The sequence below is a fragment of the Dermacentor variabilis genome, chromosome 10 (genome assembly GCF_050947875.1).
Source record: "Dermacentor variabilis isolate Ectoservices chromosome 10, ASM5094787v1, whole genome shotgun sequence".
Classification (NCBI taxonomy): domain Eukaryota; kingdom Metazoa; phylum Arthropoda; class Arachnida; order Ixodida; family Ixodidae; genus Dermacentor; species Dermacentor variabilis.
Window position 1 is genome coordinate 22,937,353 of NC_134577.1, and position 15,738 is coordinate 22,953,090.

Consider the following 15,738-nt stretch of genomic DNA (forward strand, 5'->3'; position numbering starts at 1 on the left):
TAGATAGATAGATAGATAGATAGATAGATAGATAGATAGATAGATAGATAGATAGATAGATAGATAGATGCGTAAATGGGTTAGCAAAACCAAATATGGCCTCGAGGACTAAAGCCGGGGGCGGGTGAAATCATTACGCGAGTGAATACGGTATGCGCCGACTGCATGAGCTGCGGATTAACTAGGTCACTGACTGTCAGCTCGACCGATCTGTTCACTCGTCAACTCCCTAAAGGCACCTGAGCGGTGGAGCCCTGAACAATCTCGTTAGCTTATAAGAAAACAAGAGATTTGATTTGCATTTTAAGTAGTAAGCCATTGTGTGGTGCCTAATGCTCGTCTGTTGACCTTGCAAGCTCCGTCGATGCAGCGCCTGCGTGTTTTCTTACGCCATCAAAGCACGCGATGCGAGACGTGAGTCAGAAGTGAAAGGCCAGCCCGGTCGTCGCGTTCATAATGCGATCGAGAAAATTTTCGAAGCCGAGCCACCCGCGTATACGCACACGTACAAGCACGTGAAAGTTATTTAACGCTGGGGCGACCCGTCCCCAAATCTCGCCATTGAAGCGTGCACGCGTAATCCGTCTCCCCTATTAGTGCCAATCCGAGGGCCCCCCCCACCCGTATACGGTCGCCAGCAGAGTGGTTATAATCCTGTCGCGACGCAAATCCTTTTATCTGCTCGAATCCGCGGAAGCATTGATAATCAGTGCGTCGCTTCGGACCGTCTTGCGCAAACGATGCGTGACTCTAGGAAACGCAGACAGTACCATCGCAAGTTGAAATGTCACGTCAAATTTTCTTTTTCTGTTTTTTTTTTCTTTTTTTGTTCCTCTGAGCGGATGTGTCATCCGCATCAGCGTGTGAAAGACGGCTTCCTTCTTTTTTTTTTTTTTTTCAGTCATTGACTATCGAGGTTCCATTAAAATATTGAAAACGATTTCATCAAGAGTGCTATGCAAAACACCACTCCCACGTGTCTTTTTTACATGCGACCGACATGCGTACTAATACTCTGCTACCAGCGCATCACAATGCCTTTGAACACACCAGAAAAGCATATCTGGGACTTTGGGATCGGTAAGGTGGAATGAGGAACAACTGACCGTGAAAGGTACAGAGGAAAGTGGCGAGGTCGATAGACAACATTATGCGCTGCAGCCTAGACAGGCAATTAATCCTAGGTTGAAGAGCTTCCGTGGCTATCAAACAAGCGAAATTAGCGTGTGTGCGTGTGTTTAGATATCTGATCTAGAGCAACAATTTTGGAGGGACACAATCACGTACGATTAAATCGTCTACACCACATTAAAATAAGTGAATCAGTTTACTGCTCGACATTTACGGTAAGTCTCGTATATTGTACTGATCAGCACTAACCGAGGAGGTCTCTGCGTCGTGGAGAAATTAGCGATTAAGAAAATGTTTATCAGACTGCAAGAACACGACACGAACAGGTCATAGGAACATATCGGAAATTAAAATGCATAAAGATACTGGTCACGAGTGATTTGTCAAGTCACTGTCTACGAGAAAATCCCGTAGACCCTTGAGAACTAATTTCTGTCTCTTTATGCATGATAACCTTCCAAGAACCTTTTCCCGAAGAGAAAGGGCGCCTATCCAATGTGTTCAGAGGACTACAAAACGCCTTTGCTGGAAGTCTGAGGAATTATCTCACGTAATTTGTGTGGCGAAATTGAAGTACGAAGTTCATTGAACAGTAATTGTATACAGTCATATTGGATGCGAGTTAGTGCTTTGGAAAGTTATCAAATTTACATATGTGCCAAAGGACCTCTTTACTCTTCCTAAGTTAATTTCATCAAATACAGAAGACAATATTTAAAGTCGACACGTATATGTTATTCTAAGCACAGTAATGGCAACGAATACTGCACTGAAAGGACAAAATATATGAAAACACTCAAATATAAAACGCAACCTTCCAAAAAGATGCGACAGAACACATTGCAGAGACAGCAATGATTCATCGAGTACACACGAAACAACGACTATTACAAACTATTATGTCACGGCGGTCTCGATATTGCCGAACACATCGCCACCCTCTCTGCGGCTGGGACACTGGTACGTCTCGACACGCCTTCCCAGCAGCCAATCATGGACCCACCAAGCGGCGAGAATTCGTTCGAGCGTGCATCTCGACGCGCTACCACCGATTGAGACGTACAACGTGACCGCTGCGCCATACGGGGAAAGGAAATGACCCCTCCAGCTTCCACTTCTCTCTCTCTCATCATCGTCATCAGAGCCACCTCCGCAGTCATTGGCTTGGACCCCACCAACGCGGGCATCCAAGCAAGACCGCCATTATTCGAGGAGTTTTGCGAAAGCGCGTGAGTCACAAACCCGGGGGCCAGACGCACCAGGCGTGCACAGAGGTCTAAACCCGTGTGTATACTACCCCGCTTAGCGCGAGCGCCAGCGGGTGAAGCCACCTACGGGGGAGCGATTCGCAATCACTGCGTCAGGACGACGCATAAACAAAGATTATCTCTGTCAGTCACGGTTTCTACGCATGCGGTGGCAACTTAATTTAGAATGTTCCGAGTAGTGAAGACGAGTAAAAAAAGTTTGAACACTCGCTGAATACCAACTTAACACTCCACTATCGCACGATAATGACATAGGACACTTTGGCACGGCGCGCACGCGTAAGACTGGTATTTTAATAATCGCTCTACACGGTTTATCAAGAAGTTGGGCGGGTTGTTGTGTATGAATGCTACTAAAGTTCTCTACTGCATCAAAATACCCCTTATTCGCTATTAATCAGCGTGTCCACTGATAACAAATATTTCAGTTCCTTCCACGTCAGAACGCATCATCTACAACATCACAATATCCGGAATAAGTTAATTGTAAAAATGACGACAGGTCAGAGGTCATATAAACATGTTGTAAGTAGAGTCTCACAATTTTATTCTTCAACGTTTTTGACGACTTCCAAGAAATACGCATCAGCTTGTAGCCCTTTTTCAGAACGCTTAGTTATAATTAATGACAGACAGTATAACATCGACACTGCCGACCGACCCGGGTACTTTCCACGCGGCACTTACTGTTTTTCATTACATTTATTTAACGTCGAGGTGAAGAGATTTACAGACAGCAGTGGGTAATATGCCCTCAGGCGCCAACGGATTCCGTCCATTAAAATTTAGTTACATCACACTTTATGAGTCTTCAGAATCATGAAACGCATGCACCTGCAGTACTGATAAAGGATTAAGTAGCGAATAAAGCGCAATGCGCATCTTACTACAGCGATTCAGAATACAAACCCAGCAATTTCCAAAATCTGCCGAAGTTTATCGGGCACGGGAGCTCGCGAGTACATTCATTTCACAGCCATTGTACCGGCACTCCGTAGCCAGCACTAACCACGCAGGCAGAGCTATATACTATACTATAAAATAAATTACGACCTTAAACGTCAATAAGGGCGTAAATGGGCCTGTAACTCACACACTAACACCTTATAGGTCTATAACTCACACCCTTACACTCTTGCGTGACAATCGGTCTGTAACTAACGCCCTTACACCCTTTCGGTCTATAACATACAGCCTTACACTCTTTGATGCAAGGGTGTAAGCTATAGCCCAAAAAGGTGTAACGGCGTGGCTTATAGACCGATTCACACGCCTACAGAATTTTAAGGGCATAATTTATTTCACAGTGTAGGTAGGGTTAAATGGGGCTTAACTGGAGAGCTTGGAAGCTGTGAACTGTCAACCCCAATTTACTCGTTTATAAAAGAATATATTATAAATTTGCATTGAAGTAAATAAACCTTCTTTAAACAATAAAACAATAAACAATAAAACAACATCTTAGCTCCCGCGAACGCTCACCCACTACAAGAGCGAAAAAAAAAAAAAGACGGAAAGTAACAACGCAAGCTAGTCGCTGCACAAAATCATCTCTAGAATTTCGAGCACATGTCCGTACTTATAAAAACAAAAACGTGTTTTCACTGCACTGAAAGCAGCCCTTTGAATGTCACTAACCGGTCATGGTCCATGTATTGTTCCACAAGACAATGGATGATCCGAGAGCCATAAGTTTTGAGCGCAGCTGTTGCCTTTGCTGGGCGCTTGCAGGCAGTAAGCTGTCGCCGCGATATTGTCAGTCGCGATAGAACCATCCACTTACAGCTAATCAACGTTGTAGCGAATGGTCAGCAGCAAAAAGGAGACATAGCGGAGAGTAACAAAATGCTCCGTGTTCGGAAAAAAAAAAGCGAATTTTGCAAACGAATCGAAGACTAAAAACTGAAAAGATAAATCGCAGGAGGGAATTAAGTGTCAAGGCCCGCTATATTGAAACAAGCGGAGAAAGGATGTAACCAGTGGGCCCGAATACGTTTTGCAATCACTGCAGGCGAAGCCTTTGTCTGACGAAGCCAGAAAAGACGGGCGACGGGCTTACACACCAAACTCCTCCTGGTGTTAATATTGCTCGCTCGGAATTACCCAACAGTTCGAAAATTTCGCTTCTGCTCGCATCCTTGTTTTCCGGCGCGCACAGACGATTAGAAGAGAGGATCAAACAAAGGAGCGGAGACCACGGCCGTAAAAGCGCGCCTTTGTTACGGCCGTCCGATACGGCTTTTTCAAGCATATACGCCGTTGCGAAACTTCATTCCGTCACTTTCAACATAGTGACGTCACCTGTTCATTTCACAAGCTACTCTGTGCCTCTTGCCCTCGCCATGTGCTTTGGTCATCAGTCACTGACACCGCTTACAAAACTTGAAGGCTACTGCAAACGTGTTTTGCTCTTAGCTGTTTTTCACCGCAATAACAGCTCCATATACATCTTGGGGGACTATAAACAGCGATTTATCTTCTCACTACTGATTTCTTTAAAACAATCAATTCAAAGTGCGTTCGCCTTGTTGCTTCGAAAAAAAAAAAATGTCAGAGAGTGCACTGACCGTATGGGCGCACCCTATCGAGGTCTTACGACAATACACCGCAATGGTTAGGAACTGTCGTGCCGCGATATATCGCCGTGTCTGAATTCATGCTGAGACAATAAACGCGACCCGGCAGCGTTTACATGAATTCGATCAAGCCGAAACCTGATCGCGGTGGCATTGTGCGTCAGGATGAGATAAAGCGCCCGCAGAGCGAGTCCTGCTCCTCGCCGCTATGGTGAGAACAGCCGTCTCAACCTGTCAGCGGTTGCAGACTCTTTGCACGAAGGCCGAGCCAACAGGCTGGCTCAACACGACTCTACACGACTCGCCGGTGTCTCGCTGAGCGCGATGGGAAAATCTGGCTGCTCAAAGCGAACCGACCCGTTTTCGTTGGGCCCAGTGCTGCACTGCATTCGATATTAGCTCTGATACTGAAATTCGTAACGGTCACGCCGCGTTTCTGTTGTAGTGCGAGAACGCTGTTGTATCGCGCAACAAAGCCGACAGTTTAATAGTCTCGCTGTGCTTCCCATATTGAGGCGTTGGCGGAGAACAAGAGCGAAGAATGCGCGACACGTAATTCAACGGGAATTTTAAATCTAGCGGGGAAACAAGGAATTAAAATTGTCCAAGAACTCCCGCGGTTCTCGGAACGACCATAGCTGAACTCGGCAACGAAGTTGCCCATGAGATTCGAAAGCAAGGATGGGTACATGGGCGCAAAAAAAAAAAAAAAAAAAAAGGGCCGCCCATTTGAGACGCCGAGAAAGTACAAGCATGCAGTCGTGGAATTAATGAAAGTTGAAGGGGAAAAAGAAAATAAATGAAAATGGAAGCTGACGGTACACATACTGAACCACAACCTTGTTTTAGAGGACGTTCGCCCATAGCCCGACACTTAGTCAAGACCCGGCGCCCTCTAGAGAGAATTTCCGGAGAGCCATACAGCACCTAAAGCCCAATCTGCGCCAAGCGCGCCCTTTACGATACAGAGGAGTAGGCGCAAAGAAGGCAGATGCTTACTGCATCCGAGGGCCTTGTACACGGTCGAGTGCGAGGTCTAACGGAGACGATGCAATCAAAGGGGGAGGGGCTGAAAGAGGGGTCGGGAGAAAAACACGCCGGATAATTGCCAAATGCAGTGAGGTTGTAAGAAAGGCCGGTTAAGGGGGGGTTGAGTGGGTGGTAAGGGAGGCAAGGGTGACTGGAAGCGGGAGGGCTTTGTATTCGCGCTAATTCGCGATCTGGGCCGTCCGGTCGCGCACGCTCGCGCGTGCGCCTTCATTTGCATAAGTGGGCGAACACGCAAATGAGCGCGTCGTGCGCATTCGTCGTCGTTGTACGCGGCTTCCTTTCGGAGAGCTTGTGTCGCATACACGGATAGAGACGCGCGTACGCTGTACTTGCGCGAATAGGAATTCGTCGAGTGACCGAGGCGGCAGGGCCAGGGGAAAGGGGGGTTGGTGCCCGAGTTTGAGTCCTCGTTGGCGCGACAGCGTGCTTTACAAAGCGCGACCCAAAGTTAAAAAAGAACAGCGTGGAATAGAGTGCGTCGTTGTCCTCCGAGTTTCGAAGAAACGGCGTCTCCGACGAGCTTAGAAATTCTTCGGGCTTAGAGGAACGACGCGCTTCTTGGAAACGCTCACTCGAGAACTTAAAAGGGGAGGAGGAGGGAGAATTTGAATCGGTAGCAGAACATAACGAAGCGACCGAAAATAAAGGAACAAGAAAGAAAAAAAGAATAAAACGGCGGAGGAAGAGAAATACGGTGACGTTTGGGCTTCTGTCCGAAATGGTACTGAGCAGAGCATCCTCTTCATATCAAACGCACGTAAACAGACGCTAGCGCCTCTTAGAGACAGCAGTTAGTTTTCAGCTCCGACATGCGAGATGAGAAAGGAAGGAAGAAAGAACGAAAGGAAGGCATAAAGAAAGACAGAAAGAAAGAAAGAATAAAGAAACAGAAGGAACGAAAAAATAACGAAAGAAAGAATGAAAGAGCAACGACCGAAAGAAAGAACGAAAGAAAAGATGAAAGTAGAAACGAAAGAAATAACGAAAGAAAGAAACCAAGTCAAACGCATGAAGAAGAAAGTTACGAATGGTGCGATATGATTCTACGTAAGCGGCTGGTCGGAGCTCGAAAGCAGGTTACTTGCCCTATGCAAGGCGTTTAGCCGCGCACTGATGATTAAAATCATTTTCACACGTCAAGATATCGATAGGGTACACTGTAAACGGAAATGACTCCGAGGTGGGAGTATACTGCTTGTCCTATAGCGACCCCCCGGTTCGGAGTTTTTTTTTTGCTCCGTATGATCGGAGTAGAATTTTTACTCCGTACGAGCGGAATTTTCGCGTGGAATTATGGGAGTTTTTTTTTCTGTCTTTTCTTTATTTTTTGCTTTGCTATTGACGGAGTTCTTTCGAGGTGCAATGGGAGTATAAAAAGAGCCATCGCGTGAGTTTGCGCGAACATGTTTACATGCAGAGACTGCTGGTCAAATTTCGAAATATGCACACGAGACCGCGTCGAATTCGACGGAACAAGTCAATGAAAGCACATATATCATGACATACATAAACATTTCAGAAACACCCAATGCAGAAATTTGAAAGACATCACACGTACACGCGATACTCAAGAAGCAACGGTGCCAGTATATATAGCCACGATATTGTGTGCCTCGAAACCGCCTAGGGAGCAGCTGTGCTGTTTTCAGAATTACGACTCACATGCTCGTTCATACGAGATCTCTCTCTCTGAAATTAACAGAATACCTTAAGCAACACAAAACTGTTAATTCAAAATAGTGAGAGAGAAAAAGTTAATGGCGTAATTTTTCAAAATTATCATGCCATTCTGTGAGTGCTGAAGCGACTTCGCACACTTCCGGCGTTCGCGGCCAAAAAGTAGTGCGTTAGTTACAGTAAGCAAGAAAAATGTAAGTGCATGTGTTGCATAGCAAAATTAAATTTTTGCGATATAGTGGTAGCGTAGCAAGAAATTATTACGTTTGAGCATGACCCGCAGCAGCCGACATAATTAACACCGAGAAATGCGCAGTCATACATTTTATACACCGCACTACTTGCTCTGCGTCCGAGCAATCTGTCTCGGTGGCGAAAAGGAGCTACATCGCTGATCTGTCGAGTGAATCCCTAAACTCGGAGCCAGCAGGCATGCGTCTAAATCAATGTCTCGGATAGAGCGTAATGTTAATGCAATATAGGAAGCAACGACGTGACCAAAACATATATGCGCGATAACAATTCGATTCACATCGCTCAATAAGAAGCTTTATTTTCAGTACGCATACTTATGTCCTACCGTTTTTCTTCGGGCGAGGATATCCGTTCACAGATACATAAAAACAGTTGCTTGCACTCCGGTCTTTCTCACTGGCAACACAGCACCGCAACGAACTTGGGTTACGCCATTCATGCGCGACTAGCACGGATGTCGTCGCTCGAACAGTGGCTACTGTTGCCATTGCTACGCGGTCCTTTCAAACACTACACTGGACGTTGTCAGCATGTACTAAAAGGTCATAGAAGTCGCATTTCACGTACTGAAGAACACAAGACAAGGTGACACAGCACGAAAACACAGCCAGAACGTGAGCCGACATCACGAGCCAGTGAGCAGCTTCGAGGTATACCTAAGCCTTTTTCCGCACTTGAAAACGTGGTTCTTGCAATCATCGTTGTCAGCAAAGCGATCACAGCTAATGTACTTGATGCTGAGATACAGTGAGCTTCAGGCATGCCAATAACACTTTCTGGAAGGAAATACGGGAAACAAATTGACGAAACGCTGTCGCGGAACGACACTTCACAGACGTAAACAAACCGTCAGCCATGAGCACTGCCCGCTCCGCCGAACGCGCCCGGTCGCTGGCGAGGCGCACAGCCTCATGGGAAGCGCCACGTGACCAACCTGTATCGGCGGATGGGAGTTTTTTTAAAACTCCCTGTCGGAGTTTCACGGGAGAACAAGATTTTTAAGCGGAGTAAAATCGCGTCATGTCCCCTTAATACTCCCGCAGCTAGCCAGCGGAGTGAAACGAGGGGATGGCGCTGTTTTGCTCCCATACATCGGAGTAAATATTTGAGAGGGGAGGTTTTAGGGCACATCACCTCTTCAAAACTCCCAGGTGGGTTTATTTTCGTTTACAGTGTAGTCTCATTATCAACCTCACGAATACGATGCTCCACATACATAATCGTGACATCCAAGAAAACAAGTTCGGGTGTTCTAACAGCCGAGTTTTCATCACAACATGCTCATTACGGGAAAGGTTTCACGCTAGTTCGTTTTTGTTGTTCGGCGCACTCTCATTAAAGCACGGCACAACGTAACTTAAAAACAGAGAGATTACGATCACGCCCAGTCTACATAAATTAAAGCGCGAACAATTCCGAAACTACTCGTATGCACTGTTCAGATTCCATGCAGGCGCACTCACTATTTGTTACAATAGCTTAATTCAGCCTCCAAAACGAATACTTGGAATCACTCCATGCATAACACCGACTATACAGTCGTACTTCCGTCTAATTATGCGTAGCCAGGCGTCAGTTAGTTCGTGATCGCGCCTCAATCTAAGCTGACGGTAGATCTGGTATTGAACTAGCGATCATCAGTTACAAGAAGACTGTCCCACCGTCTGCGCGGAAACCTTTTAGTCGACGGCAATAAATGGGTAAGTTTTTATAGTCTCCACCCACACACGAGGTTAAGCAGATGTCCAAACTTGCTGAGGTCGCGAAATAAATTTTTTATCTGTATACTTCCGTGAATTGAACATACTGCGTGGAATTAAAGAGAACCTTGGTCGTCAATTAAAACGAGGAATCGTATGGCATAATTAATGATCCGAAATATTACTCCACGAATGAAGCGAATTACTAGTACAAAGCTCGCCTGAAATAGTCTTTGTATTAACAACGTTCGTGATTGATTCCACTATTACGTCCTTTTTTTTTTCATCCCCACAGGTCTCGTACACAACACGTAAAAAAAAAAAAAATATCAGACGTGAGCTGCACCTATAAGTGTCCTGTTACGCAGATATCCGTACATACTTCCGCCGTCTCGTGGGCGAAACTAACAGCATATGCGGGTGTCCTCACACTGTTTTGCGCACTTTCGCTCGTTTACGGAACTGCACGTATGTGCCTCCTGATTCTTGTCTTACTCTGAGCAATTATTTGCTCGTGCGCACAACTTCGCAAATGTTGGTGACACCTGGCCGTCTTGCGCGTTTTTCGTGCGTTTATAGACTTGCTCAGCCTACGAATTAAAAGGAGCAGCTGGAGCCAATAAAGACGACAACCTATCCTTTATTTAAATAATAATAATAATAATAATAATAATAATAATAATAATAATAATAATAATAATAATAATAATAATAATAATAATAATAATTACAACTCCTCTTAATTAAGCAGAACTAAAGAGCTATCGGAGCCCGTTTCACTTTTTGTGTTCCTAAGAGAGCCCACCATACTCCTTGGCAGATGTAAGAATGCTTCGGGCCACATGGTGATGGCTGATACTGAAATTGTTAGCGCTATAAGAAAGAAGCACGGAGTCACGTGCCGGAAAAGTAGGAAGCCACATAACGAATCACGCCGTACAGCGAGTTCTGTGTGCGTACTTTTTTTATGTACCGGTGTTTTTGGGTCGCTTTACAGCTAACAACGCGACGCTATTCATTACGAACTAAGCCAAGAAGGCGCTAACGCCTCTGTACATCTTACGGCTTTTAGGGGGCTGTTATTATTTAATTGTTATTGTTACCATTATTGTTGTCATTGTCGTTATGGTTATTGACGTCGTCGTGGTTGTTGTTCGATATGAAACCGCACACGAACAATGGACAGATAGGCAAATAGAGACGGAGCAGGCTGGCAACTGGCACCGAGGGGTGCACGTCGCCTATCTAATCCTTAAAGGGCCACTGAAGGCAAATACTAAGTAAAGCTAAAGTGATAGATTAGTGCTCGAGAATCTCTAAGGCGTCAATGTTATCACCGAACGGAGTCTTAATACTCGAGAAATCGAGGTAAATGCAGGACATGATTAGAGACTCCTCCGGGACATTCAAGCACTTGCCCGATGACGAAAGCACTCCTCAGTTTAAATTCTGTCACCAGTGCTCAACCACTCGTTGAAGAAAACACACTCGTATTGTACTATAAGAGGAAATAAAGTGCTACGTTTCCAGTTCCATTTCATGTTTAGAAGAAAGATCTCATCTACAAATACCGTTGACAACGACGCGGGCGGTCGAAAGGTTTCGTTTTCACTCGACTCTTAACTCGACGTTTCAGTACTTTCCTGATCGCGAAGCGCTCAGTGGTTTTGCTGGCTCGCAAAACTCGCACAAACTGCACGCATAGCGGAGAAGTCAACTTCCATGCCATGTGGCGCGATGCCCTAACGGTCTACGCCACTTGACCAAAAAGCAGCTGCAGCGGCGAATCCGCCGCTCTCTCTTGGCTCGGTGCGGCCGTCTGTCGGGCGCCGTTTTACTCACAGACGGCAGCAAAGGGCGGTGATGGCGTATGCAACGTCACCACTCACCGCGTTGAGTGGCGGGAGATTTGAATTGCGACAAAAGTATTCGGACTCTTCAGATGCAATTTTCTCGTAAACTAAGTATTTTTTATTTTTTTTGGCACGAAACACGCGTTGCGAGGTTTCTGAAAAGATACTTACACAGTCCACGTCCACTTAGCACTTGCATTTATAGTCCTCCTAAAAAAGAATCAACATAAAAAAAGTTAGATAGGAAAAAGTTAGAAAATACAAATAAGCAGCATTGGGGTTAACGTACCGAAACGTATATATCCTTTGATAGCTAACCAATTAATCATGGCGTACACGCATCTACGCGCAGACGCGGGACGCCTACATATTGTATAAGAGCACGAGCGCGCATAACGAACCCTCTGCGCAGCAGCAGCAGCAGCAGCAGCAACAACAAGAAGTAGCTCCGGCTTTAAAGCCGGATCGAAACGGATCACATTCCTGCCGTCCTCTCTCGCCTAGCCTCGATCAAGCGGCGAGCCATAACAATCGACGACTCTGCGCCGCCGACCAAAGAAGCGTCGACACAGTTTGCGCCGTACAACGCTCCCACAGCTCCTCGCACGCCACGCAGGCCGAGCTCGTGGAGGCGCGGCGGGAGAGGTCTAATTATTCGAGGGGCAGGCAATTAAAGAGACAGATCGCAGATCGATGCGACATCAATGATAGATACACCGCCGCCTCCCTATACGACGACCCGCTCAGCGTACCCCCCCCCCCCCCCTGCTACTGGCAGGGAGAATGCGATCCGATTCTATCTCCGCCGACGGAACAGGCGCCTCCGCGAAGAAGCTCTTCAGCCAATCTCGACGAGAAGCAAAGGCGCCGCGCGTTAGGCCGAGAAAAGTAGCATCTGCTCGCGTTTCTTCTTGAGTACCGTATTCACTCGCGTAATGATTTCTCCCGCCCCCGGCTTTAGTCCTGGAGGCAATATTTGGCCTTGTTAACCCACCTACGTATCTATCTATCTATCTATCTATCTATCTATCTATCTATCTATCTATCTATCTATCTATCTATCTATCTATCTATCTATCTATCTATCTATCTATCTATCATCATCATCATCATCATCAGTGTTTATTTGTCGCAAAACAAACACATGGAAGAGAGAGAAGCTCCTTATAAGAAGAAGATATTTTTGCCGGCTGTTTGGATCCGACCGCTGGTACGATCTGTTGGGAACTCGGCGCTGACGCCCGTGGTTGTACCTGGGTCGCAAGCCCCAAGGGTAGCGTTGGCCTGGCGGCCTGGGGTACAACTGGAAGCATCCGAAGGTCCCGGCAAAGCATGAGTCGACTGGTAACAACGAAACAACTTGTTTATTTTAACATCGCAAAGAGTTGGCGGTCAGGTTTGACCGAAGTAGAGAGACGGGAGAGCACTTCACTCAACAGAAGAAATCGGAGCCCTCCTTTTGGCGTCCGGGGGCAGCTGTTTTTATACTCTCGCAGTTGAGGGCAAGAAGGAACCCCTCAAAAGACGAGCACGTGAATGTACAATGGGCTAATGGTGACGCACACTGTCGTAGCGATGACGTAGCACCATGTCGAGCACGATCTCGTAGCACCCTGTCGTGGCGCTGCCGGTCGGACACAATGACTGTAATGAGAGGATGGTCCCTGCTTTGGCATCGCCTGTTTCGGGCACAATGACTGGAACGAGATCCCTGCTTTGGCATCGCCTGTTTCGGGCACAATGACTGGAATGCGAGGATGATCCCTAGGCGGTCGCATCGCCGCAGTCGCGCCTGGAAACACCTGGCGATGAGTGTTGCGGCGACGACGATCGGGCCAAAATGTCTGCCGCCCCGCCGCAGTCGCGTCGGCAAAACCACGTGTCGCAGGCGAAACGCAACAGACCGCCCCGCCGGGGGAAGGAGATCCCGATGGACAGGGGACTGCATCCGCTGTCCGGAGGGATGTCGCTCGATGATGCTCATAACCGAAGTCGGGCGTCCCTCGACGTTTCTTGAGCGCAGCGCACAGAGAAGGCCTCGTTCTCTCGTTCAGGTTCGCACGGGACACTGCAAAGTGACTTCGGGAGAGTTCACATTTTTGTTCTCGTTCCCGGCAAGCGTTAGAACTACGCTGAAACTCAACCGCTCAGTCAGCAAGCACGGCACAACCCTCACTAAGCCCTGCCAGGCTCTTTCCCCTTGTTATACCACTGCCTAGTTCCTTACAGTAGTCTAGCATCACTCAGAACGCGTCCACAAATTGAAAAATTGCACTAGAAAGCATATCATCACTTTGAAACACTAAACAAAAGCAATATGTTAAAAAAAATCCTGCCTCAGGAAGAAAAACATCAGTAACAAACAATTTTGAGGCTGATTCCTACGTTAGGGGCTTCGACTTAAGCCATCGGCGTTACCGTTGAGACTCCCCTTTTTGTAACGCACCTCAAAGGAATATTGTTGTAAAGCGAGGCTCCAGCGCAGGAGGCGGCCATTTTTGGGAGAGATGGTCTGCAGCCATTGGAGAGGGCAGTGATCCGTCTCAATGATAAACCTCGAGCCGGCTAGATAGCATGACAATTTCTGAACGGCCCACACGAGACACGCACACTCTTTCTCGGTGGCGCTATACGCCTGCTCACGACTGGTCAGCTTACGACTAGCATACAGGACGGGGTGTTCTACTTCTCCATTTTCCCGTTGGCACAGTACAACGCCCATGCCTCGCTCACTAGCATCGCACTGAACAATGAACCCTTTTGTATAGTCTGGCGATCGTAGCACAGGCTGGCTTGTTAGGGCACTCTTTAGGGCGCTAAAAGCTCTTTCCTTTGTCTCGTCCCAGACGACTGTTTGAGGCTCTGTCTTTCTTAGAGCATCCGTCAGGGGAGCCGCGATATCAGAGTACCTAGGGATGTACCTCTGATAGTAGCCGGCGACACCTAAGAACGACCGAATATCGGTCTTTGTGCGCGGTTGCGGAAAGTCTCGCACAGCGGCCACTTTTATTTCAGAGGGGCGGCGACGACCCTGACCAATCACGTGACCGAGGTAGACAACCTCGGCCTGTGCTAACTGGCACTTAGGAGCCTTGACTGTCAAGCCCGCTTCGCGCAGGCGGGTTAGCACTGCCCGCAAGTGTGCCATATGCTCAGACCAGGATGCGGAGAATATCGCTACGTCGTCTAGATACGGTAAAGCGAATTCTTGCTGTCCCCGCAACACTTTATCCATGAGGCTTGAAAAACAGTATGGCGCGTTCTTCAAACCAAAACTCAACACTTTAGGACGGAATGTTCCCATTGGTGAAATGAACGCCGCATACCTACTAGCCTCTTCTGTAAGTGGAACCTGCCAATAACCCCTGACAAGATCTAGGGTGGAAATAAACTGAGCGCTACTAACTTTCTCAAGGCGCTCCTCGATGTTAGGGATCGGATAAATTTGATCCTTAGTGATGGAATTAAGCCTGCGGTAGTCGATGCAAGGACGAGGTTCCTTGCCCGGTACCTCAACTAAAATCAAAGGGGAGGTATAATCACTCTCACCTGCCTCAATAACACCGAGCTGTAGCATTTTCTTTACCTCAGCCTTCATAATATCGCTCTGGCGGGGTGACACCCGATACGCCTTGGATCGTACTGGCTCTGGGGAGGTAAGTTCTATATCATGAGTAAGTACCGAAGTCCTACCAGGCCTCTCAGAGAACAGACCTTGAAAATCTTGTAATAGCTGGTGTAGTTCGGTTTTCTGCTCGGGCGACAGCGGTGCTTTACTGATAAGGTCACTAATGACTTGACCGGTGTCTTCCCTGTTCGTCACTGAGCCTAGTCCTGGAAGCTCGACCGGAAGCTCTTCAGGAACGTTTACCATCATGCACACCACTGCTTCCCTTTGTCTATAAGGTTTGAGCAGATTACAGTGGTAAACTTGCTGTGCTTTCCGCTTTCCTGGCAGACTTACCACGTAGTTAACGTCCGACAGTTTCTGAACAATTCGTGCTGGGCCCTCCCACTGCACGTCTAGTTTGTTGTTTAGCGATGTGCGCAATATCATGACCTCATCGCCAACCTCAAAACGACGGGCCCTGGCTGTCCGATCATAATAAACCTTGGCCCTCTGCTGGGCCTTTGTCATTGCTTCACCTGACAACTCCTGTGCCCTTCTTAAGCGTTCGAGGAGCTTAAGTACGTACTCCACCACGACTGGGTCGTCGCCCCTACCTTC

General features: G+C 47.2%; 1 protein-coding gene across 3 annotated transcripts in view; it reads right to left on the reverse strand.

Annotated features, from left to right (window-relative positions):
• LOC142560123 (latrophilin Cirl-like) overlaps positions 1-15,738 on the reverse strand; it is an 848,550-nt gene that overhangs the window by 697,083 nt on the left and 135,729 nt on the right. For 2 of the 3 annotated variants that reach the window (XM_075671956.1, XM_075671952.1), the window contains exon 2: positions 11,682-11,720. The exons of the other annotated variant lie outside the window; for it this stretch is intronic. The gene's annotated coding sequence lies outside the window, so the exon portion shown is untranslated. The remainder of the gene's footprint in view (positions 1-11,681; positions 11,721-15,738) is intronic. 3 annotated transcript variants of the gene reach the window in all.